A 26,614-nucleotide genomic window follows, 5' to 3' on the forward strand; every position below is an offset into this window, starting at 1 on the left:
TATCTCTTGACCTCTGCTAATTTTGTATCTATGTTCAGAATGCCATCTGCCCAAACTCCTTTCCAGTTCTAAATATCCTATCTATCCATAAAAATCCAATTTAAATACTAATTCATTAGAAAAAAGCTTCCTTGATTCTCTCCATAAGCCAAAGTCTGTCTTCTGCTAAACAGCAAAGATGCTTTTCCTGTCTCTCTCACAGCATTTGTTATATTTAACCCTCTTTTACTGGTATTCCCACAGAGGTCCCACCTCTCCCATTAGATTAGAAACTTTCTAGGGTAAGGGCCATATCATATGTATCTTTATATTCCAATCGCCCTATGCACAAACCCTTACAAACGTGCACACTCGGTGCATAACTCCAGATTATAAAGGCAAAAGTATGATGAAGACTTGAGAGTAGTGGTTTTTCTTCAAACGTTACTGCCCATGTACAGAATGAAATGCTAGCATTTGCAAAGTAGCCGGGCAGAAGCCAAGCCAGCCCCACCCCCAGGCCACAGCTGGAACCACAGCCACAGGAAGTATGCTGGAGCTCTAGACTGAGAGACTCTAATTACCCTCAGCCAGAGAGTAAGTGGACAGTTGGCAGCTACTGCACACGCTAGAAAGCAGCTATAAGCACTCACTCCAGGCACGGAGGTCAGAAGGAATAAAGAAATCAGGAGAAGCCGGCGCCGTGGCTCAATAGGCTAATCCTCCACCTTGCGGCGCCGGCACACCGGGTTCTAGTCCCGGTTGGGGCACCGGATTCTGTCCCGGTTGCCCCTCTTCCAGGCCAGCTCTCTGCTATGGCCAGGGAGTGCAGTGGAGGATGGCCCAGGTGCTTGGGCCCTGCACCCCATGGGAGACCAGGAAAAGCACCTGGATCCTGGCTCCTGCCATCGGATCAGCGCGGTGCGCCGGCTGCAGCGGCGGCCATTGGAGGGTGAACCAACGGCAAAGGAAGACCTTTCCCTCTCTGTCTCTCTCTCTCACTGTCCACTCTGCCTGTCAAAAATGAGGAAAAAAAAAAAAAAAAAAAAAAAAAAGAAATCAGGAGAAATCGTTAGTTTCATTCGATCACTGGTATAGCAACAAGCTCCTCACACACACACCCCACCACACATATTCATCCTCTTCATAGTTTAATTTTTCCTAAAACCCACCTATTGACCTTTGTTCTAAAATTTCACTGAAAATGGATAAGCCTGCAAGACAGTCACAATGTCAAGTTTCAAAATGTGTATGTAATTTGTTACGCACAGCAGAGTCAACAGTCCTCTCAGAGTTACACCCAAAGGTTTGCTACCAACAGAATATTAAATAGACACTAGCAGATTTAACGTGAGAAACTGCCCAACAATTCCCCATACACTTATTGATAACTGGACTTTCAACCTAAATCTGTTTTTCTGGGCACATTTTCAAAAACAAGGAAATGAAAAACTTCTGTTCCATCCTTAATACAAGAGTTAATTTTCAGACCATGTGAACCAAAAAAGTGGACATACCTTGCGTGCTGCTGGCTGGGAAATCTGCTCGTCATTTTTCATTCCCTGCTCAATGTGGCGAACTGTCCCTCCATGGCTTCATCACAAACCTAGCTCCAGTCAGTCTGATGCCACCAAACTGTCTCCAGACAGGAAGCAGATGCCCAGGATCTCGTGCATAAAACTGAGCTCACTTGCTCCCTCCCAACTCAGGTTGCTGAATCAAAGTCCCCAAAGATGTCCATGTCCTAATCCCTAGGACCTCTGAGAATGTTATTTTATAATGGATTTTGTAAAAGGCATTCTGCGGCTGTGGCTAAGGACAGGGAGATGTGGGGATCATCTGGGGTTATCTAGGTGGGCCCAATGTCATCACACAGAGCCTTAAAAGAGGGACACAGAGAGGCAGTGCTAAAGTGGTCCAATGTGAGTCAGACTTGACTGGCAGTCACCAGCTTTGAAGGTGGCAGGGGGCTTTGAGAGAGCATGGAAGGATCCTCCCCCAGATGTGTGCAGGGAGTATAACCTGCTGACACCTTGACTTCTACCCAATGGAACCCATTTCCCATGTCCGACTTCCAGACTTGTAAGACAACAAGTTTATTTTGTTTTGAGTCACTGGATTAGTGGTAATTTGTTACAAAAGCAATAGGAAATTAACAGAACAAGCGATTTTAATTCTCTTCCTGGTCTATGCTACCACCTGGGAGCATTTCTGTTCAATAATTACTGTCAGTTCCCACTCTGCCACATGACTCACTGAGACCCATCGATTCTATCTCCCAAGTTCTCGGTTCCACCCTACTCTGCCTTTCCTTATCCAGTGTGTGCTTCTGTCTCCTCCCTAATCGTCCTGCATCTATGCAGGCCACCTGCTCCTCCAGCCCCAGCCTGAGCAAGGCCATTCTCCAAACTGCCCCAGAAGACCTTCATGAGACACAAATCACATAACGTCTCAAGACAAATGGCTCACTCTTCACAGCAGGGCAATTAAGTTTCTGTGTCTGATAAAAGGTCTTGCACGGTTCGACACCATGCCCTCACACTCCTGTATGTGCAGTGAGAAGGTGTTAGGTTTCTCCAGTGGCTCTGGTTGGTCCTACAAGAGCCAGTCCTGGTCTTACAGCCACTGTTTGCAGTGCTAAGAACTTCACCTTAAAAGATAGATTCAGGGCAAGAGGCACTTCTCTATCTCAATTTAGCCACATATGGGCACTCAAAACTACTTCTTTGCTACCCCTTGTGGTTCACCTTCTTGGTTATAAAGAATTCCACTTTCTGCCAGTTTTCAGCATAGATAAGTTTTTGTACTTTCAAATTATCTTCACTCCTTTTCTCTGGCCCATTTACAATATCCTAAGATTGTGTTTAAAATACGGAGCTGAAAATTAGACTCTAATATGGGCCTTATCAATGCTGGGCACAGTGAGTCACTCATTTCATGGATCTCGGGCACTTCCTTCAAGATCATGTCTACCTCTTCGATAACACCTTGATATTGCTGACTCATGCTCCTGAGTGGCAAGTGAGAATAGCTTTTTACCTGCTATTCCTTATGATGGCTTGGACAGTTTATCAGTAACTGTTTTTCTGGAATAATGAAAACCTTACAATTTTGCAAGGAACTGCCTCATGCACCAACAGCCTAGCTCATGTTGACTTGATGTTCCACTGTCTGACTGGAACCATGAGACCCAAATCAGAGCCTCATAAAACTCACCAGCGGCTTTATTTTTAAACATGTTACATATTTATGCAGGCAAATAACAATTTAATTCACAGTAAAATTAAGCACACTTATTCTTCAGCTCTCAGTTGATACAACTTCATTTTAGAAGCTACCAGCACCAGAAATAATGATTTAGACCATGGGAAAACAGTTTTAGGAGTTATCCTCTGATTCCGTTAACCTCTTTGCCGTTTTTTAAAAATTTGAACAGTGAGAAACACATAGCTGAATGCAGAGAACACTTTTTAAAGGTCCCTGTCTTTGGGGCCTGCACTGTGACACAGGAGGTCAAGCCTCCACCGGCGATGCCAGCATCCCCTATCAGAGTACCAACTGAGTCCCAGCTGCTCTACTTCAGATCCAGCTCCTTGCTAGTGTGCCTGTGAAAAGCAGCAGAGGATGGCTCAAGTTCATGGGCCCGTGCCACCCATAAGGCAGACCTGGATGGAGTCCTGAGTTTCTGGCTCCAGCCAGACCAGTCTGAGCCCCAGCCGTTTCATTTGGGGAATGAAGCAGTGGAAGGAATATGTCTTTTGTTTTCTGACTCTCCCTCTTTTTCTGTCACTCTTTCAAATAAATAAGACAAATCTTTTTTTTTTTTTTTTTCTTGACAGACAGAGTTAGACAGAGAGAAAGGTCTTCCTTTTCCTTTGGTTCACCCCCCCAAATGGCTGCTACGGCCAGCACGCTGAGCCAATCCGAAGCCAGGAGCCAGGTGCTTCCTCCTGGTCTCCCATGAGGGTGCAGGGCCCAAGCACTTGGGCCATCCTCCACTGCCCTCCCGGGCCACAGCAGGGAGCTGGACTGGAAGAGGAGCAACCAGGACAGAAGCCGGCGCCCCGACTGGGACTAGAACCTGGGGTGCCAGCGTTGCAGGTGGAGGATTAGCCAAGTGAGCCGTGGCGCTGGGCCGTAAGATAAATCTTTAAAAATAAATAAATAGGGGCCGGTGCTGTGGTGTAGCAGGGAAACCCGTTGCCTGCAGTGCCAGCATCCCATATAGGTGTCAATTCGAGTCCTGGCTGCTCCACTTTCTATCCAGCTCTCTGCTATGGCCTGGGAAAGCAGTAGAAGATGGCCCAATGCCTTGGGTCCCTGCACCCTCGTGGAGATCTGGAAGAAGCTTCTGGCTCCTGGCTTTGGATCGGTGCAGCTCCGGCCATTGTGGCCAATTGGGGAGTGAACCAACAGATGGAAGACCTCTATCTCTCTGCCTCTCCTTCTCTCTCTGTGTAACTCTGACTTTCAAACAAATAAATAAATCTTAAAAAAGAAATAAAAATAAAGTTATCTGTCCTTTATTCCTGAAGTAAAATGACATAAGCTGAACATGAAAACACATTTGTAAATGGCTGCTAGAAAAAAAAAATCTCAATCCAGGTTAAGTATGAATCTACTAATTTGTATATATTAGCTAATTTCATTTTCTCACATTGACTTGGTAAAATTAAAGCATACAAATACATTTAAAATTTTTTGAATCCTACAAAGATAGATTGAATATTATTTCATTAAAACAAAATACTTAAATGTGTGATTCCGTAGTCAAAAACCTGGATCACAGTCTTAGCTCATTTACTTCCTATCAGATCAAAAATGTGATATGACCCCTCTGGATGTCCACTTCTTCTATTTGATAATGACAATTAATGACCACACTAATGCTTCCATTCTGCTTTCTTTCCTCTGTGGTGAGGATGGCTGAGAAATTCACATACAAGCCCTAAAAGAATGAAGAGGAAACTTAAAAGATAAGCCTGGATGGGGACCAGTACAACTTGTAGAGAAGCGTCTGGGGCTATAAGGAAAATGGGGTTGAAATTTGAAGTCAAAAGTCCAACAGGAGCTTCATGCCCCACAGTTCCTAGAGCCATGACTTTAGAACTATGGTCTCTCCTTCTTAGTGCATGAAACTGACTGTACCATTTGTTCTGGGAGGTAACATTCTGCTCTGAACCTCCACAAATAAAAGATGAAAAGACAGTTGCTCTGGTGGATGCAGACAGTCATAACGCAGGGTGACCCTCACCCTAACCTTCTACTCCAGGTCCCCAGCTCCAGACAAGAAACTCTGACAACCGTACTGGATGGTTGCAATGAGATGAGATTTGGATGTGAGTGTTTTCAACCACAAAGCCCATCTTAGTGCACTTTCCAGACGTAGGATAAAGGAGGAGTGACATCTTAATGGCAAAGAGCACCGGGCTAAACTTGAACTTCCAACTAGTGGTGGGATTAAATATTTAGGAAAGCTCTCTGTTACAAACACCCACGTGTTGGATCAATAACAACCAACTTACATAGACTACACTGCCGAGATCTTCAGAGAATAAGGGAGGCAAACCAAAGATGAAACGCACCAAAAATGTCAGAAGGGGAGGCAAGCCCTGGGCCTTCCTGAGGAAGAATAAATGACAAAACCAGGCACCCAGAGCTTGGGACATTAATGGGAAAAAATGAAAGTGATGCGACTATGGAAAAGCAGAGCTGTTAACCCTGACTACTAAGTTCAAAGTGTACAAGAAGTACTAGAAGCAAAAATAATAACATAATAGTCTCCCCTAAAAATCTAAAACAAAGACCAGATATCACACAATGTGGAGTTCAAATCTTTATTAATTGAGTTCTCAAGGAAATTCTAGGCCAAATAACCAAATAAAGCAGTTTTTGGCAATACTCCTGAGGCCCTACCGAAGCAGAAGGAAGTCTACTCTGGAAAATCACTGTCCTTGTAAATACCCATAATTCCCACAGATTAAGTTAAGCCAAATATGATCTCACAATCAAATGTTACTAAATGCAGCTGAAGACCCAAACCATTAGCAAATCACAAATTAAAAATCTCAATGGCTCCAAACACAAGATTTGGTATGATCTTATACAGAATATAAAATAATTGTGATCTAAATAACTAAAGAAAAAAGTAGACATTCTTTAAGCAAGGAATGACAATTTTCAAAAAATATCCAAACTTAAAAAGTAAAGAAACAAATGGTTTAGAATACACACAAAAAGTTTTTTTTTTTTTAAATAAGACACTAATTAGAGGGTTACACCACAAATTAGATCACACTTAAGAAAAAGACTCACTGAATTGCTGGAAAAAGTTGAAAGAGTAACCCAGATGGCAGCAGAGAATGGAAAAGAAGACAGAAAATGTGAAACAGGGGCTATGAGACATGGATGTAACAAAATGAGAAGAAATGCCATTCCACTTAAAAGTGGCTTTATCTAGAGACCACAGAGAGGGTGAATACTCAATCCACAAACATGGTGGAAGTAAACCCCACAAAGGAAGCTCCCGCATACATCTGAAGGACATAACGTCTCCAAATAGGTATCTCTAAAAGGGAGAAACAAATGGCCATTATGATCATGAGCGAACGCTCAGCTATAACCAAGAAAACAACATTTAAACCAGGAGATAACTCTGACACTCGAGACTGAGGGAAAATTACAAACTGAGTTTTCAGGTGTTGACAAGAATGCAGAGCACTGGAACTGGCAAGAAACTGCGTTTGTGCAGCCACTTTGGAAAATAATTTAGCATAATATTTGCTCACACACACCCGTGGACTAATCACTTCAATGACTAAGTGAATTCTCCAAAGAAATACTACTCCCCATGCATCAGAGCTTGTACAAGAAAGATCTTGGCATAACTGGAAGAGCAAAACAAACAAAAATCCAACAGTAAATAACCTAAGTGATGTCTTTCATGAGAATCTTAAAAACTTTCCAAAAAAAATCATACAATAGGATATTTTCACAGCAGTGAAAATTAATGAGGTGTAGCTATACAAATCAATACAGATAAATCTCAGGAGAATAATACTGAGTTTAAACAAAAAAGCAACATAGAGTAAGATTCAATCTATGCAAGCTTGAAAAAGAGGTAAAAACCCTGTGTTGTCCACTGATGCCTACGCATACAGTAAACCCACATGCTGAACTTTGCAATCACAGAAAAGTGGTCTGGTGGGAGGGAAAGGAGAGGGGACGAGGCTGGAAGTAGGTGCGTGGGAGGTGCTGAGTGTATTGGTAATGGCCTATTATTTCCTTGCCTGGGTAGTGCACACTCGGGTGTTCATTTTACTATTCATCTAATGTAAATACATGGTAGGTGCTTTCTATCATGTGTATGAAATATTTCATAAAAAGCTTTAAAATTCTAAGAGCACTGGGGTTGGGAGTGAGCGGCAAACGCCCAGGCAAAACTGGGGATTTGGCCAGGTTTGCCATGGCTTCCTCTCACCTGTGTCTTTTCAAAGGCCCCATCTTACAGGTTCCCAGCCAATCAATCACGGCCAAAGAACTGTGTAATAATCATGGTTGTGCCTAGTAAAACTGGGAGGTAACTCTTCTCAGGAACCATTTGAAGTCAAAAACGAAGTTTGAATCCCTCCCGGAGTCACACACCAGGTGTCACCTTCTCCTGATTTTCCCCTCCACCCAGGGCTGCCTTGGGGGTGCCCAGAGGACCTGCCTGTAGACCACATGGAAAGACTGCCCAACGCTGCTTCTAGAGAGCAAATTGCCCCAAACTGTCATAACACCTTGTCTATTGTGTCCCCGATGGATGGCCAGCAAATTGCACACCATTCACCTTAGTTAAAAAGAAAAATCATTTGAACATATTTTGACTAGATATGAGCAGTGAATGGCATCCAAAAACGTAGACAAGTGCTATCAGGACTTTATTGTAGAATGGCATCATTTGGGGCCAGCGCTATGGCATAGTAGGCTAAGCCTCCAGCTGCAGTTCCAGCATCCCATATGGGCGCCGGTTCTAGTCCCGGCTGCTCCTCTTCCCATCCAGCTCTCTGCTATGGCCTGGGAAAGCAGTGGAAGATGGCTCAGGTGCTTGGGCCCCTGCACCCATGTGGGAGACCCAGAAGAAGCTCCTGGCTCCTGGCTTCGGATCAGCCCAGCTTCAAATGTTAAGGACCTTTGGGGAGTGAACCGGCAGATGGAATATCTCTCTCTCTGTCCCTCCCACTCTCTGGCTGTAACTCTGCCTCTCAAATAAATAAGTAAATCTTTTTTAAAAAATAGCATCATCTATTATTATGTGATATAAGTTAATTCCTCAAAATTAGTTCAGTGGGATTGTCAATGTTTTTACATCAGCATGCAAACTTTTGCTACAGATTTTTTTCTAGACTGAAGATACAGTCTTTTTAACGATTTATTTATTTGAAAGGCATAGTGGGGTAGGGGGTTGGAATATCTTGCATTTACTGGGTCAATCCCCAAATGGCCACAACAGCCAGGGTTGGGCCAGACTGAAGCAAGGAACCTAGAACTCTATCCGAGACTCCCACAGGGTGGCAGGAGCCCGAGCATGTGGGCCATCTTCTGTTGCCTTCCCAGTGCATTGGCAGGGAGCCAGATTAGAAGTAGAACAGCCAGGTCTCAAACCAGCGCTCTCATGGGGTTGCCAGTATCACAGGCAGGGGCTTAACTCCCTGTACCACAACATGAGGCCCTGAAAGTATAATCTTAACAAAATATATTGTAGAAGAAAAGAAGCAAGTGAAAAACAAATTAAGACTTTTCTAAAGGCAGCCTACATGATTCAACTAATCCAACCGAGCACAGTGCATTGCTGTCACCCAGATTGCTATCCTCTGGGCAGGAAAGGCCCAGCAAATACTAATGTTACCACAAGCTCCCATAAAGTCACATTTGGGTCCGATAAAGCCAGCAATTCTTCAGCACACTAAAAATCAGTCTCAAGTAGAAGCTGCTTTATAATTATTACTTTTCCGGGTACCCACACAGAAATACATTCAGAAATTGTTACAGGTTTATTTATGATTCTATACCTTCAAAGTGATCAAAAATATCAGTAACTATCATAACACTTATTCAGAGGCAATGTTTGGCTAGTATTTCACTATTAACAAAGTAAATGTCCCTTAGCCCAAGAACCACTTACATAATTGGATTAAAATGTTTGCCAATAATGACTGTAAAGGGGACCAGTAGCCCTCAGAGAAAGAGTGCTGCCTGCAGGGCCTTTCCCCTTTACTTTCCTTCCTATAGGTTTTATGGATTGGCTGTCTCATAGTCAGTGAAAGGATCTTGTCCAAGATGCATCCTCAGGCCTACATACTTCCAGGTGGGAAGACCAAAAAGAAGATTTCATAGCCTTTACCTAAGGTCAAGATCAGAAAGAAAACTGCTTGGGGAGGAGCATGAGCAGAGAGCCGGGGAGTCTAAGAGATCACCAGGGGAGGGGTCTGCCAGGTCTCTGAGCAGCTACAGCTTCTCAACCGTGTTTTGTTGGTGATCCTGTCTGTAGCACACCAAACTCACCTGCAAGTGAGGAGCTATGGAGAGTGCTTCCCACTGAGCAGGGATCAGACAGGGTGGGGACAGTGAATGCAGGCACCCCCAATCCTAAGAATTCTTTTAGATGTGTAATTCCATTGCTCCCCTAGCCCTACACCCACATACACAGGTTCCCTTCTGACACAATTCATCCAGCTTCCCTCAAGGGAGGGTCACAGAGTATTGAAAGCTCAATTCATAGTAAAGATGCTCAGAAAACATTAGTGTTCTTAATTCTTCTTCCTTCTTCTACTGCCAAATACATGATCTGTTTTGCCCAAAAGTTTCAAAACGATGAAGTTGAAAAGTACACTAAAAATGCAAGTTCTGCCAGCTGAGTCCAGCTGGGAGTTTGTACAAGAACCCATCCTTCTGTCCTCTGTCCTCTGGGTCTACTGATAGCTCTGCAGGCCACCCGTGCCCCGACCTGAGTAATTCTCACTTACTGAGCCCATCAACACCAGTCCTCATTGGACCTGGGTCGATGGCAGGTAATGCAATGGCAAGCAAGAAGACAGAGGAAATTCTTCCAAGATGCCCAGACAAGCCCCTTCAACTATCTCCATTCCTTTGCAATCCGGACTGAGGTATTCGGCACACAGTGCAATTCTTTCAGTAGAGGATCCGGATTGTCAGCAAGTGTGAATGACAATGTTGAAAGCAGCAGCTGGCTTGGGTGTATCTACTGAGGCCAAGCACATCTTTTCACAGGTGCTACTAGGCTGTGCCTGCTGATCTAATGGGATGAATGGAGGCTAGCCCATATATGCTCATGCACAGTTCTTCAAAAGAGCATCTTCACATAAGCAGTGTTATATTTGTATAAAACAGTGTGCCGGAAAATTATAGGTACCGTAGCAACAATTCCTGAATTACTCTTTTGTTTGTTTAACACTTCAGTTCAAAAGGCTAATTAGTATTTGAAGTTGTAGGCAGAGGGAACTAAGGCTAACATAGGTCCCACAGCATCTAATCATCGGCTTATATGGGAGGTGTTTAAGATATGTTAGGCACGGTGTCGCCCTCCCTTTGTCATCTCACTGAATTTTCATGACAGCTCTGGGAAGCAGGTAATACCGTCTCCATTTTATGAGAACCAATGGCTGACAGGATTTATTTCATTGCTCATAGCTAACTATCAGCAGAACCAACACTTACACCCAGGCAGGCCTCCCTCCAAATCCCATACTGAGACTCAGACCAAGGTTTATTGAGATGCTACATGTGGCAGCCAGGGAGACGCCCCAGCTCCGGTCTCCCTTCTAGAGCACTTGCTGCGAGGACTGCCTCTTGCCACCGCACTTCTGTAACCACCATGGCTCTCACTCCAAGACCAAGATTCTCTGCGGCTCCTCTCATCCCTTTGTGAGCTAAGTGGGGTGGTAGCACTGGCCCATGGCCACCAACCTGAGGTTCCTCTAAGGCTGCACTGTTAATCTGGCAGTCACTACCTACTGTGGCTATTTCGCGCTTGGATTGGTGGTACCACGACTAAGGAACTAAATGTCTGGTTTTCTCCCACTTGGCTTCTGACCGCCATGTGACAACCGCATGCGGGTCCAAGGCCAGGATGATGTCTCGGTACATTTGCACATTGCATGATGATCAAGCCAGGGCAAGGAACACACCTGTCACCTCACTCTGGCTACTTTGAGATACACACTACTGTTAACTATAGTCACCCCTCTTTATACAAGGACACCGGAACTTACCCTCCTATCTAACTGCACAGATGCTGACCAGCCTCTTTCCTCGGTCTCTCCCCTCCCCAGCGCCTGGCAATGATCACTCTACCCTGTTCCTGCGAGATCTACTTTTTTAGACAGTGCATGTAAGTGAGATCGTGTGGTGTTCATCCTCCTGCGCCTGGCTTATTTCACTTAACATAATGAAGTTTAGCTCATTTTAGCTGGCTTTTATCTAAGTTGCCACACTGGACAGCACAGACATGGAACGCTTCCAGTACAGAGAGTTCTATTGAAAGGCATTACCCAACAGGACAACTCTTCCACTGGGAAATGGCTGGGCTGAACTCTGCATGGAGATCCAAAAGAAAGGCCCAATTAGACCTCTCCTGAGACCCTTCTCCCTGGGACAGAGGTCTCAGCAGAAGAAGCTGCAGGCACTGGGAAGGCTGTCTGAAGTCAAGAGCTCAGGCCTTCACCAAAGAGAGAGGTGTGGAGTGAGATGGGCAGTAGCCATGGGCCTTGGACACCAAGGCTCCCAGGGCTAGCTTCACAGGGAGCCCAAGAGAAGGTGGCTCAGCAGGGATGCTGCCATACCTAGACCACGGTGTGGCTGCTGCCTGAGAAAGCAAACCAAGGCCCAGCCAAGCTGAAGGTCTGGCAAGAAGTGGAATAGTGCCCAGGATGAGGAGTTACTGTCTACATTTTCTTCCTCTTCTTCTGTGTCTACTAATGCCTATTTTTGCTTGGATTATCTGACTCTCTGATTTCCTTAGGAAAAACTCTCTCATTTTCTTTATTGCTCTATTACTAGGAAAAAAACACAGCTTCAATAAATATTTCATTTCCTTCATGTACTAGACTTTTCTGTTCATTGTTTGAGAAATGGACTAACTGGACATATATGATGACTCTTGGTCACCCTTTCTTAGGGCCACAGGGTCAATGGCAGGAGAGCTACTCAGTCTCCCTTCATCAGAGGAATTTTCACAGGAAAACACTGGCTAACACTAGCTTTATTGTATTGGATTCAAAAAAAGCACTGATTTGTGAGAATCAAATGTACTTGTAAAATACACCTATACAGTTTCACTTACCAAGAGAGCTATAATCAAGGCAAAGAGCTTTTCTCAAAGCAATCAACTTTAGGAGCTACTTGCAAATTACTATCTGTTCTGTTCTTCACCAGTCATCACCTTGAACTCGTACCAAAACCGTGATAAGAAAAAATGAAGGACTCACACAGACGCTTTTGAATTCTGTGGTTTCAGTGACTAGATATGCTGTTATTAATTGGTTCTGATGAATTCCTCTTTCAAACATATGGAATTAATATGGAAAGGCAACTAGGTGTTCATCTAAGGCTTAAAAATACAAATTTCAAAAATACACTGTGGGTGGGAGCTCCCTCTCTCCCCTTCTTTCTGCCTGCCTCTCAAATAATAAATTAAAAACTAAAACACACAGATGTTCTACCAAACTCTCACTTACTTACTTCCTGTGAAACTAAATCTCTGAGCTTTAAAAAGATTTTTTACACCATTAAAGACAAAAATAATTAAATGACATTTGACATTCACATCTGGCTCTGTCATCAGTCAGGGCATATGAAAACAGACATTACACATCTGGGCAGGGCGAAGGGGCTATCCGCTGGCTTTCAGCTACCATGACAACGGAAGGGCACCAGTCTCTCCAAGAGTTCAGTCCCTGCTCATCCATGGTGAGCCCCACCCAGGTCCTTCTATTTTTAACCATTTGTAAACAGCAGCCGTCACAGTAGGTCTACTTTAAGGGCAGAAAAGAAATTCCTTGGGGACGTTCTTCTCCATTCTGTCCTCCTCTAACCTTGTGGGAAGGAGAAATTCTCGCCTTTCCAGAGATTTCTGTAACACTCATTTGGATTTTCTGATGTCCAGAAGCGAAGAGTCTTTCCCCTATTTCTGAGTCACTCAAGAGGCAGCTCGTAATGACGAACTATTAATAAAAATGCTGACAATAACCCCCCGCTGGTTTTCCTAGGAAACACACTCCTGAGTATTCAAGATTGTTTCTAATTAACACAGAATCCAGCCAATGAGAGCCATTGCTTGCGTGTGGGAACGTTTGTTGTATATTGGATGGAGGACACATTTTACACGAGATTTTTCATTTAGTCTTTGTAACCAGGTGTACAGTTGGTATCACTCTTTGTATTTCCTAGATAGGGGGACTCATCTCTGGACAACATTCGCTCAACAAATGGGAGGCTCTTCAAAAGTTCAAGGAAAATGGACATTATGGAAAAAAAAAAAAAACCTCTGCATGGTTTTCAAAAAAAATTTTTTTTGCAATGAAAACAAAGTCTCTTTTAATTCCACTTTTCCTCAAACTTTTTGAAGTTCCCTCCTGTACACTGAGGACCTCGTATGTGGCAGGCATGTGCTAGGCACCAGAAACGCAATGCTAAGAATTCCAGCGTGTTCCTACCTTCACAGACCTCCCTGCCCATGGGCAAGAAGGGGAAACGTGAAGCCAGGGAGGGCCTGGCGGGAGTGGAATCTAAAACCGACCCCAAAACAGAAGCCAGAGCCCCAGGTCTGACTGATTTCTACCCAAAAGCCTCGCCTCGCCAGCGCCTTACCTTACGTCTCCCCAGGGCACACGGCGCCCCACCGCATTAGCGAGTCTTGTCAGCTTGCACACAAAATAAACCCAGGACGTGACGCCAGCTAACCAGCTTGGGCCAAATCACACCAACTCTCTTCTGGATCAGCTCTGCCTTCTCAGTTTCTAGCCCTTTCTCCATCTACTCTGTCCTCCAAGGAGCAGCCCTCGGAATCCGAGCGTGTCACTCCTCCGCTGCCCCCGCAGCAGAGCCACACTGTGGGCCACGCCGCGGGACTCGCTCTTCCCAGTCCCCTTCTCCCCCCCGGAGACTCTGTGCCTGCTGCCCCACTCTGCAACCACAGGGCTCGTCCCTCCGTTCCCCTGGCCTCCATGGCGGCATTACCAGCTCAGCACGGCCGCCGGTCTCATGACCATAGCCCCCTTCTCACATTCCTGTTCTTTGCCTCCACAGTGCACAGTACCTGATGTATTGATAGGGCAGAGCGGCTGCCTCTCCCAGCTCTCCGCAGCCCCTCGGAGCTGGCTATGCCCAAATCCTATTCTCCCCCACCTCACTGCTGCCCTGCAATCAGCTGTAATCAGCACACACGACAAATTACCAGCACAGGGCTCTCCTCCTAAGAAGACGTGGTCTGCCCACCAGCAAACGCACGCCATGAAAGCAGCTTATTTTATTTTTTTCCCGTCTGCTTTGATTAATGCTTTCTCCCTAGAATTTACAGTGCTTGGCACATCATAAGAACAAAACAAATATTTGCTAACTGAGTTAATATCTTATCCTATCTCCCCGACTCGGGTGGACTAAGAGTACCTCAACTCCGGACCTCCAGTTTCAGAATGGTTCTCCACCTTCTGTAGTTTAGAAACCTTGGCCACTTCCCTGGCCTCCTCCTCAGAACCTACAGGAGGCTGGGTAAGCAGCAGATGTGACCGCCGGGGCACCTTCCTCTCTACACAGACCTCTGGCTGACAAAGGGCAAAGCAGGAAATTGGCAAAAGCCTGGCAAAGCTGGGGTGCTTTTTCCCCATCTTGATTGTAACCTCTCAAAACAAACATTAAGCTACCAACGATAGCAGTGACCTGTGTACCAGATTGCAGGACATGTTTGCTAACCTCTTAGGGCAGGATCAACAAGAGCTGGGGAAAACATGCTGTTTACACGGTGAACTCAGGTACTGAGGATTCAAAGAGCAGCTTGGCAAGAGCCTTGGAAGGCAGCAGCAGGCTGGCAAGGACCCCGGCAGGCCACACGCTTTTCTTTGACAGGTTCGGAGGATACCCTTGAGGTGGAGTGAAATGTCTGTCTCAGAGACAGAACACCACTGACTCACTTAAATAGCATTAACAGGACCCTCACTTGAGCAAGTGGAAATATTGGAGCATTAGTCAGCGGGGGAACAGCAGGGAGGAGGTCCGAATTCGGGGAGTAGGGTGGGAGGGTTCCTGACCGAGATGATGGAGTCAAAGCATTAGACGAACTGGGCGCCGAGACTATGATCATCCATGTCATTGGCGCTTAGTGCACATGGAGACGTTCCTTCTTCATAAATGGAGCTTTCTGGTTTTCCGTACCTAGGAGCCATAACTATAACCTAAATGCCACTTGGATCTGCATGGTTTATTGGTGAAAGCTCCTTACACTGTTCCTTCTTCCCGGCCATCACCGGTGGCAGTGGTTAGCACACCCCTGGGAGCAAAGCTACCATCTGGCCGCAGAGACAGGCCTGGCCTGACGTGCATGCTGTGCTGCCAAATCCTCCCGTGTGTCAGACACTCATACAGTCCAACCTGTAATTATGGAGAGCTAATATTCTAGTACTCCTTTTGTGACTGTAAAAACGGAAGCCCATGAAGGTTACTGCTTACCAGTGGGGGCAAATACGGCCGCTGAAACCCCAGGCCACAGACCCAGGAGTCTGCCGCTCTTTCTCTTCCGTGGTGCTGGTCATCTTGGAGACAGTGTAGTTTCCTCAGGGACATGGGTTAGGCCTGCGGAGCCACGAAGAGGCCCTGGCCAAGGTACCACCTGGCTAGGTCTCACCTTGAGCCCAGGCTGTGGTATGAGGCTTAAGGCCAGCACACCAAGTCATGGGTTGAAACCATCCACTAATAGCCGGGATCAGGGGGGCACCCTCTGCCTGGCTCATGTATTGCAAACGGCACTGCCTGGCAGGTTTTAATGCAGAATGGCAGAGAGTAATACAGCATGGGATACCACCTTCGAGTCTCTTCCTCCATTCGATGTGCCTGAAAACAAATGCTCCAGCAATACACACTCCTCATTATTAAGGACACTTCAGTAATTGAATTCTCAATTCAATACATGAAAATGTCATTTTATTTTGAGGGCTGAGAGCCCGGGTAGCACGGTATGCCACCTCTGGCTGAGTTTCCTGATAATACAAATACTGGACTTTAAACAATATGATTTTCTCCCCCAAAACTTAAATTATTTCTGTTCAGTTCAGTGTCACAAATAGTTTACTTAGTATGTAAAAGAAATTGGGCTGGGTGTCAAGGGATATAAGAAGAATATGAGACAATTTCTTGCCTTGTGGAATCGCCAATTTAATAAAAAAAAATAGAAATCATTCTAGAATACATTTTTATCTGTGTATACTGGATATTTTAGCCGTGTATGCTGAATATTAAGTCACTGTTCCTCGGTGACTTTGGGCCATCACTGTGGCTGCTGCTCTGGGCCACAGCAAAAAGCACAGCTGTGGTGAGAGATGAGTGTGACACACAGGAGTGAACAGAGAACTGCCTGCTGCCTTCCAGAGCCAGTGGACCGCTGGCTGGACACACGGCTGGCTGGGTGAGTACATATAAACAGCTCTCGTTTCAGTTTGCTTTCTGGTCTTTTCCCTTCCCTCTGATCCCTTATACGAACTAAACACCTGCTTTCCAACTTGTGAGCTTTGAACAAGCACAAAATGGCCCTCGGCCATCGCTGAGGGGTAGGGAGCAGTGGGCAGAGACAGGCTTGTCTGCTGAGCCCCTCCCGACTCTCCGGGGCCGACCTAAATGTCACTCCTTCTGCTGGGCCTCACGGCCAACCAGTGTCAGCTGCCCACCTCCCTCCCTCTCTTCACTTGAATTTCTACACCACTTGCACCACTCCTTCTAATCTCTGCCAATTACTCTGCTATTTCATCACTCTCTCTGGCCCTCTCACATTACACCGCCGAGCAGAGCAGGGAGCCTGTCACACTGCGGGCACTCAATCAACGCTGGAGCCCCTGTCCCTGCACCCTACAGGCCAATCTTTTATCTGCCATTTCCCCCAGTCTCTGCCTCTCTTTACAATCAGGTTGATACATAAGAGCATAGAAACTGCTCCTCTTCATGCTCACCAAACCAACAAATCACGACCCATTGCCCTTCATTTCTGTGGATGAGTGTATAACATTCACTTTATTTCCTTCACTCCTACATGAGATACTCATTATGGCTGTCCACACCTTAATAACTCATTTGTAACTGTATAGTTTGATAGCCTAAAGGGGCCATCTTATTTTCATAAGTTTCCTCCACCCAGTGGCTCTAATTTACCAAAAGTCCCTTTTCCTTTCTTTATGTTTTTATAAATAGTTCTCATTTTGGAAGAGTGAACAACCTTAGGTCTGAGGGATGTTACAGTGGGTATATGATTTCTGCCTTCTGGAAGCAACATCACCACCATTCTGATTCTGCCTCCTCTCATTTAAATGATGGCAGCCCCATGGATGAGATAAAAGTTGAAGACTCAACACTAAACAGCAGAGCAATTATAAAGTACTGCATATGCAGCATCTGATTATTTGTCCCTATATATATAGCTCATGACTTGCAACTGATAAAACAATCCTCTGTTTGTATCATAAACCATGTCATTTTGCTTTAAGTCCCTTGCCAACTCTCATTAAAGCCTGTACATATATTATAATGCATTCAGAAGTGATAACTATTACACTTCGATGGCATAAGAATTAATGTAAAATGCATCAACACAAATAGTAAAAATGACCATTACAAACGCCGCAAAAGCATTGATCTATTATACTCTTGGGCAGTTCATTTCTTTAGGGATTTTCCTCATCTCCTATTTATCCAGAGAAGGGCTAGATAAATTAATCTCTGGTTGCAAACAAATCTTTATCAGTAGTGTTCTTCTATCAGAAAATCACTGCCCATCTTCCCCTTTGTTTTGAAATTTTGCACCTTTTCACAAGTCTATGAAAATCTCATGGTTTCACTTTGACCCATTTCAGGTTTACCTGGCAGGTTGCCAAGTGCTGAGAATTGCAGAGTGCCCTTTCTTAGCACATGATATCAACCATCTGCCCTGGCCACCAGCATAGGGCCCAGATCGCTCTCCAATGTGATATTATGAAGTCAGAGTGCTCTTGGCGTTTACGCAATGTTTCTGTAGCATTACAGGTGATAAATGGATTCTGGCTTCTCTAAAGTGGGACCCATCCAATTGCATGCATCTGAATATTTTTCTTCTGATGTATATGCAACTGTGGCTGCTTGGACTTGCTCATTCGCCACTCCTCCCCTACCTCAAGTGTGTATGTGTGTGTGTGTGTGTGTGTATGTTCGCATTCAGAATGAACACTTTTCTTTTTCATACATACACACAAACACACAATCTGGCAAACTAAAGTTGAATCAAGAAAATGTCCAGAAAAGCTAATGGTTTTGTACATTTTCAAACTAATATTTTAAAAATATTTGCTCAAGATTGATTAGAGTTGGGGAAAACTTACTTCTATCACCAAGACTATGTATCTCTATGCTTAGTTAACAAGGTTAGTTCATGCACTGAATGAAAATATTGCTTCACCCTCTTTCATTTCACAGTATTTGGGCTTCTCATTTGGGGACAGCATTGTTACTCATACTCAGGAAAGTAGAGGTAATTCACACAGCTGTAGTAACCAAGTTATAAAACAACTTGTTTTTGTCTCTTATTATTTTTGTTGTTTATTCCCATGTTGTCAGTTTTCAATTTTTTTCTGCTTCTCAGTTCAGTTTAATTTTATGATTGACCAATCCAGGCCAGTTCTCAGAAAGCACCTAATAACTTTTCAATTTACAGATTAAAAATACATCACTTATTACCAAAAAACAGCCCCTCCCCTCAAAAAATACTGCATCATATAAGAATTTCAGTTGGCAGCGAGGTATCAAATTCAGTCAATTCTGAACTAGGATGCTGGCAAGGATGGCTGTTACACCTTGCAAAATATCCAATAGAGTTCAACAATGCAAATGATTTTGATTGTTATAAAATATTCAATGTAAATAGTTCAATGATGGCAATAATTCTTATTATCTCCTTGCTACCTCCACTTTGAGAAGGTTATAATAAATTTTGTCTGCTAACTGTCAAGATGGTCTATGTGGAAACCTGAGTTGACAGGTACTCTGCTTTCCATTTCCAATGATATTCCCATACAGGATACTCAGTGACACTCCATCCGAGCTCTGTCTACCCAGACCTAAAGAAGCATCCATGGTTCCATCTGTTGGGAATCATGAGTTATAAAACCTAGAAGAAGAAGAATCTTTCAGAGTATAAACGTTTAAATGGTAAGTGCTAAATACGTACCACAAGGACTTAAAGCAAGGGACCTGCAAACATGACTCTGCCACACAACTGGTTCAGCGTTGCCCAGATGTCTGAATGCATCAATCTTTTCTGATTTATTTATAATGAGAACAATCAAGTCACGACCCATGTAGTCTCCAAGGGCTACTTAGATGAGGATGAAGATTTGTGATACTCCCTGAAGTATGGCTACCTCTCCAAACTTATTAAGAATATATGTTTCTGACATTTTACATCCCTGAAGTCAGTGATTTTTAGCCACCTGGGAGAAACAATGTAATTTAGGTTATTGCAACAGAGCCTGTTCAATGTTAAATCATCGCTTCAGATGCATTCTAGCAATGCTCCTGTTGTAGAGCCGCATGGGACAACAGTGCCAGCAACCACAGAATGGGAGTTAACAATCAAGTACTTGCACAGTCTGCAAACCAAGTCAACCTCCCAGCAGTTGGGAGCTTTGCCCAGAGGCCCAGGCTTGCCCCTGGCATGATACCTTGCTCTTCTTCATGAGTTCCAGCAACGTCACATTGCTTTCCAGCCTGCTAAGGCACCGGCCTCCTGAACACAGATTCCCTACATACTCTCCGAGACTCAGATATCACACTCAGAGGGAACTTTTGTTCTGTCCTTTGGCCAACGTTGCAGCCTTTTCTCAGTCATTCATACCCAACCACTCACTGCCAAAAAGTCATCTCCACATACAGATGTGAATGCCATATCATTAAAGAGTTCTTGGTCATTTGTTTTGTGGGCAGCGCTGACAAGCGGGTAAGGCCAAGAAAGGATGCCAGAGGAAAAGCATCTCAGCTACTCAGGAAGCTGACCTTTGGAAAGCAGTCAGGGCACACGAATGTCCTGGGCAGGCTGCTTTTGAATAGATGGTGTTTCTGAGCGCTGGGAAGGACAAACAGTGCTCTCACAGTGACCAGCCCCGTGCAGTGGCGATGAAAACCCAGCTGCAGACTGTATGGTTTATGCTCACATCTTTGTGACCCTCTAGTGTGAGAGGACCCTAACTGAGAGCCAGAGCTTGTCGTGAAGATTGAGAAAGATCAAAAGGGAATGGAATTTTCATTGACAAAGAAAGCTAAATGAATTATATACCTTTGTTGGTGCCCCAAACATCACAAAGTATAAAGGACAGAATTTTTTTTTTCCCTGAAAGTTGACGAACAAAACTGGGGGTTCTTTCCAAAATGTAAAGTGAAAGCAGACTTCATGGTTCCTGGAAAAGTTTTTACCCAAGAATTCCCTGTTATGTAGACTTGAAAAGGAATGTATTTCCCTCCAGGGGAACTTGCATCAAAAATTTAATCTGGTAGCCAATTAATTCTCATAGATTCTCAGTATTTTTCTAACTCTGCTAATTTGATTCTCAAAATAAATCAGTGGCAAGATGATCTGTGCCTTCTACTACAGCATGGTGCCTTACCCATACACACAACACCATGGGTCCTTAAAGGGGCACCGAGAGGCTGGCCTTGTGGCTAACAGGTTCAGCCGTGATTGTGATGGTTGGAGTCCCAGCTGCTCTGTTCCCCAATCCAGCTTCCTGGGAAGGCAGCAGAGGATTGATTGTCCAAGTGCTTGGGCCCCTGTCACCCATTTGGGAGATCAGGACAACACTCCTGGCTCCTGATTTCAGCCTAGCCCACCCCTGGCTATTACAGCCATTGGGGAGTAAATCAGAGGATGGAAGATGGACCTCTCTGTGTCTCTGTCTCTCTCTCTCAGTTGCTCTTTCTTGCCTTTCAAATAAAGGAATAAATAATTTAAAAAAAAAAAAAGGTCATGGAGGAGCTGGCATTGTGGCTTAGCAGGTAAAGCCTCCATTTGCAATGCCAGCATCCCATAGGGGCACCAGTTTGAGCCCTGGCTGCTTCACTTTTGATTCAGCTCCCTACTAATGCACTTGGTAAAGCAGTGGAAGTTGGCCCAAGTGCTTGGGCCCCTGAACCCATGTGAGAGACCTGGAGAAAATTTGCCTTTCAAAAAAGTAAAAGAAAAAATTAAAAATAATAAAATAGAGATAGAGTTGCAGAGAAAGTGAGGGAGAAATAGACAGATCTTCCATCTGCTGATTCACTCCCTTAAAAGGCCACAAGCCAGGACTGGGCCAGGCTGAAGCCAGAAGATAGGAGCTTCTTCTAGGTCTCCAACATGGGTTCAGGGTCCCACGCACCCAGACCATCTTCCACTGCTTTCCCAAGCACATTAGGAGGGAGCTGGACAAGGAAGTGGAGCAGCTGGGTCTCAAATTGGCATCCAGATGGGATGCTGGTGTCGTAAGAGGTGGCTTACTGTACTACAATGAGGATCTCTGTAATTCTGTCTTAAAAAAAAAAAAAAAGTCGGCCGGTGCCGTGGCTCACTAGGCTAATCCTCTGCCTTGCGGCGCCGGCACACCGGGTTCTAGTCCCGGTCAGGGCACCGGATTCTGTCCCGGTTGCCCCTCTTCCAGGCCAGCTCTCTGCTATGGCCCAGGAGTGCAGTGGAGGATGGCCCAAGTACTTGGGCCCTGCACCCCATGGGAGACCAGGATAAGTACCTGGCTCCTGCCATTGGATCAGCGTGGTGCGCCGGCTGCAGTACGCCCGCCACGGCGGCCATTGGAGGGTGAACCAACGGCAAAGGAAGACCTTTCTGTCTCTCTCTCTCACTGTCCACTCTGCCTGTCAAAAAAAATAAATGTCATGGAGGCCGGTGCCGTGGCTCACTAGGCTAATCCTCCACCTGCGGCACCGGTACTCCTGGGGCCAGTTGGGGCGCCGGATTCTGTCCCGGTTGCTCCTCTTCCAGTCCAGCTCTCTGCTGTGGCCCGGGAAGGCAGTGGAGGATGCGGTGGCCCTGCACCTGCATGGGAGACCAGGAGGAAGCATCTGGCTCCTGGCTGTGGATCAGCGCAACGCGCTGGCTGTAGCGGCCATTTGTGGGGGTGAACCAAAGGAAGGAAGACCTTTCTCTCTGTCTATCTTTCTCTCTCACTGTCTAACTCTGCCTGTCAAAAAAAAAAAAAAAAAGTCATGGAAAAATGCACACCATGAGAAAATTTTTGCATGAAAATAAACTTCTCTTTGAATTTATTTTTCCACAAATTTTCTTGTAGAACCTTCCTGAAATGAACATTCATTTTATTTAATCTACGACTATCCTTTCTCTCATCTTCAATATCAATAAAGCTTATTTACCACAAACTCGCAAATAAAAATTAAGCCTTACATTGTATAATGAATATTTCTGAATAATAAAAATGTTTTTTAAGAAACAGTTGGGTAAAGCCACTACCTCAATATTAGCACCCTGTATGGGCACCAGTTCATGTCCTGGCTTCTCCACTTCCAATGTAGCTCCATGCTAATGGCCTGGAAAAAAGCAGCAGAAGATGACCAAAGTGCTTGGGCTCCTGCCACCCACATGGGAGACCTAGAAGAAACCCCTGGCTCCTGGCTACAGCCTGGCCCAGCCTTGGCCACTGCATCTATCAGAGGAGTGAACCCTCAGATGGAAGATCTCCTTCTTTGTCTCTTCCTCTCTCTCTCTGTAACTCTGACTTTCAAACAAATGAATTAATTTTCAAAAAAAAAAAAAAAGAAATAGATGATATGGATGTGAGATAATTCATGTCATTTAGCCCTTCTTAGCCATTCTACAGTATGTCCACATTTATATTTCAAAACATGTTGCACATAAATGTGTACAATGATAAAAAGAAACATTTGAGTGATAATATATTTAATAAACTTGATTCTTTGCTAGTATGTCTTCAGAAGTTCATCATATTATCTACAAAAACTGGTTCCCAAAGTTCACCATATTTATTATAGTCAGAAATAGGCTCTCTACCATCCATCATACTAATACCATTAAAAATGGCCCTGCTAATGGCTCCGAGATTTTATTTAGGACAGTGAAAATGTTCTGAAATTGGAATACTCTATGAGATTTGTAACCCTCTACAGAAGTGAAAAGTGATCCTAACACACTTCTAGTGAGTGAATTTTATAGGATGTACATTACATCTCAATAAAGCTATTTTACATATGGATAGACCAACAACAAAGTTAGTTTGTTGAAAAGTTCAATGCAATTTACAAAGTTTTAGTTAGAGTAACTAAGAGAAAAAGGAAAGACTCAAATGATTAAAATCATAAATGAAAGAGGAGATATTACAACTGACATCATAGAAACTGAAAGAAGAGATGACTGCAAATATGCCAACAAATCAGATCACCTAAAAGAAAAGGACAAATGTGCAAAGACAGAATCATGAAGAAGCAGAAACGCAAAGAGGTAGTAAGTTATAACAGTAGGTACAGGTGACTGAATCAGCAATCAAAACCTTCCAACAAGAAGAGCAGTTTCACTGGGGAATTTTACCAAGAAGAATTAATGTCAATCCTCAAACTTTTTCAAAAAATTGAAAAGAACAGGACATTTGCAAACTCATTTTATGAAGTCAGCATTACTCATTCCAAAGCCAGAGAAGGACAAGCCAAGAAAAGAAAATGCTAGCAAACCCAATTCAACAGCACATTAGGAGCATCATATACCATGAGCAACTGGGATTTATCTCTGGGAAACAAAGATGACTCAATGTAGAAAAACCATTCAATGTGAGAAACCACATCAACAGAATAAAGGATGAAAATCACAAAATTGTCTCAAGAAATACTGAAAACATTTTTACAAAAGTCAACACTCTTTTATGACCAAAAAAATGGGTCAACAAATATGGTACAGAAGCAAATTATTTTACCATACTAAAAGCTGTGTATGAAAGCCCACAGGTAACATACTCAATGGTGGAAAATTGAAGTCTCTTCCAAAGAGATAAGGAGAAAGGTAAGGATGCTCCTTCTTGCTACTTCAATACAGCACAGTACTAGAATGCTTCCTAGGGAAATTAGGCAGGAAAAAGAAATAAAAGTCATCTTTGGAAAGGAAGGCTCAAAACTACCTGTATTTACAAATAAGACATATATATTATGACAGATGTCTGATAAGTAGAAAACTAAAAACTCCACCAAAAAAAGCTGTTAAATGAATTCAATATAGTTGGAAGATACAAAATCAACACCTCCAAATCAGTCTATACACCAACACAAGCAATTCAAAAAGTACATTAACAAAGCAATCCTGTTTAGAACAGCATTTAAATAATAAAATACTTGGGAATAAACTTAACCAGGGAGGTTATCAACTCATACACTGAAAAGTACAAAGCACTGAAAGAAATTAAAGACACTGCAAATAAGAGGATTGAAATCCTTATTATTAAAATGTCTATAATAAAGAATCCATCTGTAAATTCAATGCATTATCTATCAAAATCTCAAAGGCATTTCTTATAAGAAACAGAACAAAATCCTAATATTTCTGTGGAATCACAAAGAACCCTAAATATCCCAACAGTCTAGAGAAAGAACAAGAAAGCTGGATGCCTCCAACTTCGTAACTTTAACACATAATACAAAGTTATAGTAATCAAAACAGTATGGTATTGGCTAAAAATAGATATAGACCAGTGGAACAAAATAAAGAACTCAAGACAAACACATTATAAATAGCCAAAGAATCTTCAACAAAGGTACCAAGACTAGACAATGGGGAATATGTGGCTTCTTGAACAAACAGTGCTGGGAAAACTAGATATTCACATGCAACCAAATGGAACTGAACACCTTTTTTGTAATATATCATACACAAAAATTAATCTAAAATGGATGTAAGGCTAAAATGGAACTCCTGAAACTGTACAATTCCTAGAAGAAAACACAGAAGAAAGTCTTCATTGTAATGTTCTGGCAATTTCTTGAAAATGACATCAAAAGCCCAGGCAACAAAAGCAAAAACAGACAAGTGGGACTGCACTAAACTAAACATAATTTCTAAAGAGAAAAGGAAACAGTCAACAAAATTAAAGGCAACTTACAGAGTAAGAGAACTATGTATTCAGTAAGGGACTCACAACCAAAATATAGAAGGAACTCCAGAGCAAAAGAAAATATTAATCTAATTTTAAAATGTGCTCAAATTTGAACAGGCATTTCTCTAAAGATAAATGGCAAATAATATGCATATAAAAAGATGCTCAGCATCATTAACTATCAGGAAAATATAAAGCGGAAGTATAGTAAGCTACAACTTCACATGTATTAGGATTACCAATACCTCTAAAAAAGCAGAAGAGAGTGTGTCAGTAAGGATATGAGAAGTTAAAACTCTCGTGTTCTGTCTCTAGGAAGGTAAAATGGTGCTTCCTCTATGAAAAAGTATAGAGGTTCCTCAAAAAATTAAAAATAGAACTATAATATGGTCCAGCAATTCCACTCCTGTGTGTTTGTACAAAAGAACTGAAATCAGGATTTAAAAGGGACACTTTGCACTGTCATGTGCCTCCCAGTATTTTTTATAACAGTCAAGAGATGCAAATCAAAATGTCCTCTGATCAAGGGATACATACAGAAAATACGCCATATACCTACTGTATATTTATCCTTAAAAAAAAAGCAGCAAATCCTATCATGGGTACCATGTGGAAGAACCATAAGGACATTATGGGACGTGAAATAAGCCAATCTCAGGGCGAATGCTGGGTGATTTCACTTCTATCAGCTATCCAAAATAGTCACAGAAGAAGCTTCTCACAGAAGCAGAGAGTAGAACGGGGCTTGCCAGGGGTTGAAGAAGGGAGGATGCACAGTCATTGTTCAGTTAGCATAGCGTTTCAGTTTTGCAGGAAGAAAAAGTCCTAGGGATCTTACCATATGCTTACAACAAAGAGTTTTCTCTCAGTCATTATCGGGACAGCATTTGTTGGGAAGCAGCCTCTCCAGAGTGGTCTATACTGCCCCTGCCCAGGAACCTGCAGGCAGCCCAACAGTGGAACAAGTGCATTATCAAAGGTACTGTGGACAGAGACTCCCAACCCTGGTAGCGTCACCCTGAAAAACACTGGATTCGGTTGGTTTCGGATGACGATTTCCAGAAGACAAAAAGGCACAGGTTGGAGAGACTGCTTAGGGGAAGGGCCGTCACCACCGCACACGGCACACTCCCAATCCCGAAGGCAAGGCAGCTCTCTGTGGGACGGGTCACCTGCATTCTTCAACTGTGCTTCTGACCCCAGGCTAAAGCAGGAAACAGTCTGCCTGTCGAATTTCCTCATAAACTCTTCCT

The 26,614-nt window shown here is 43.7% G+C and overlaps 1 protein-coding gene across 11 annotated transcripts in view; it reads right to left on the reverse strand.

Moving 5' to 3' along the window:
- The window catches only part of ENOX1 (ecto-NOX disulfide-thiol exchanger 1), a 603,118-nt gene that overhangs the window by 394,010 nt on the left and 182,494 nt on the right, over nt 1–26,614 (reverse strand). For 2 of the 11 annotated variants that reach the window (XM_051850655.2, XM_070048764.1), the window contains exon 1: nt 13,849–25,622. The exons of 6 other annotated variants lie outside the window; for them this stretch is intronic. The gene's annotated coding sequence lies outside the window, so the exon portion shown is untranslated. Of the gene's footprint in view, nt 1–13,848; nt 25,623–26,614 lie in introns of those variants that run through there. 3 more of the 11 variants (XM_051850660.2, XM_051850661.2, XM_051850656.2) reach the window with 3 other exon arrangements.

The sequence above is a fragment of the Oryctolagus cuniculus genome, chromosome 9, assembly GCF_964237555.1.
Source record: "Oryctolagus cuniculus chromosome 9, mOryCun1.1, whole genome shotgun sequence".
Lineage (NCBI taxonomy): Eukaryota > Metazoa > Chordata > Mammalia > Lagomorpha > Leporidae > Oryctolagus > Oryctolagus cuniculus.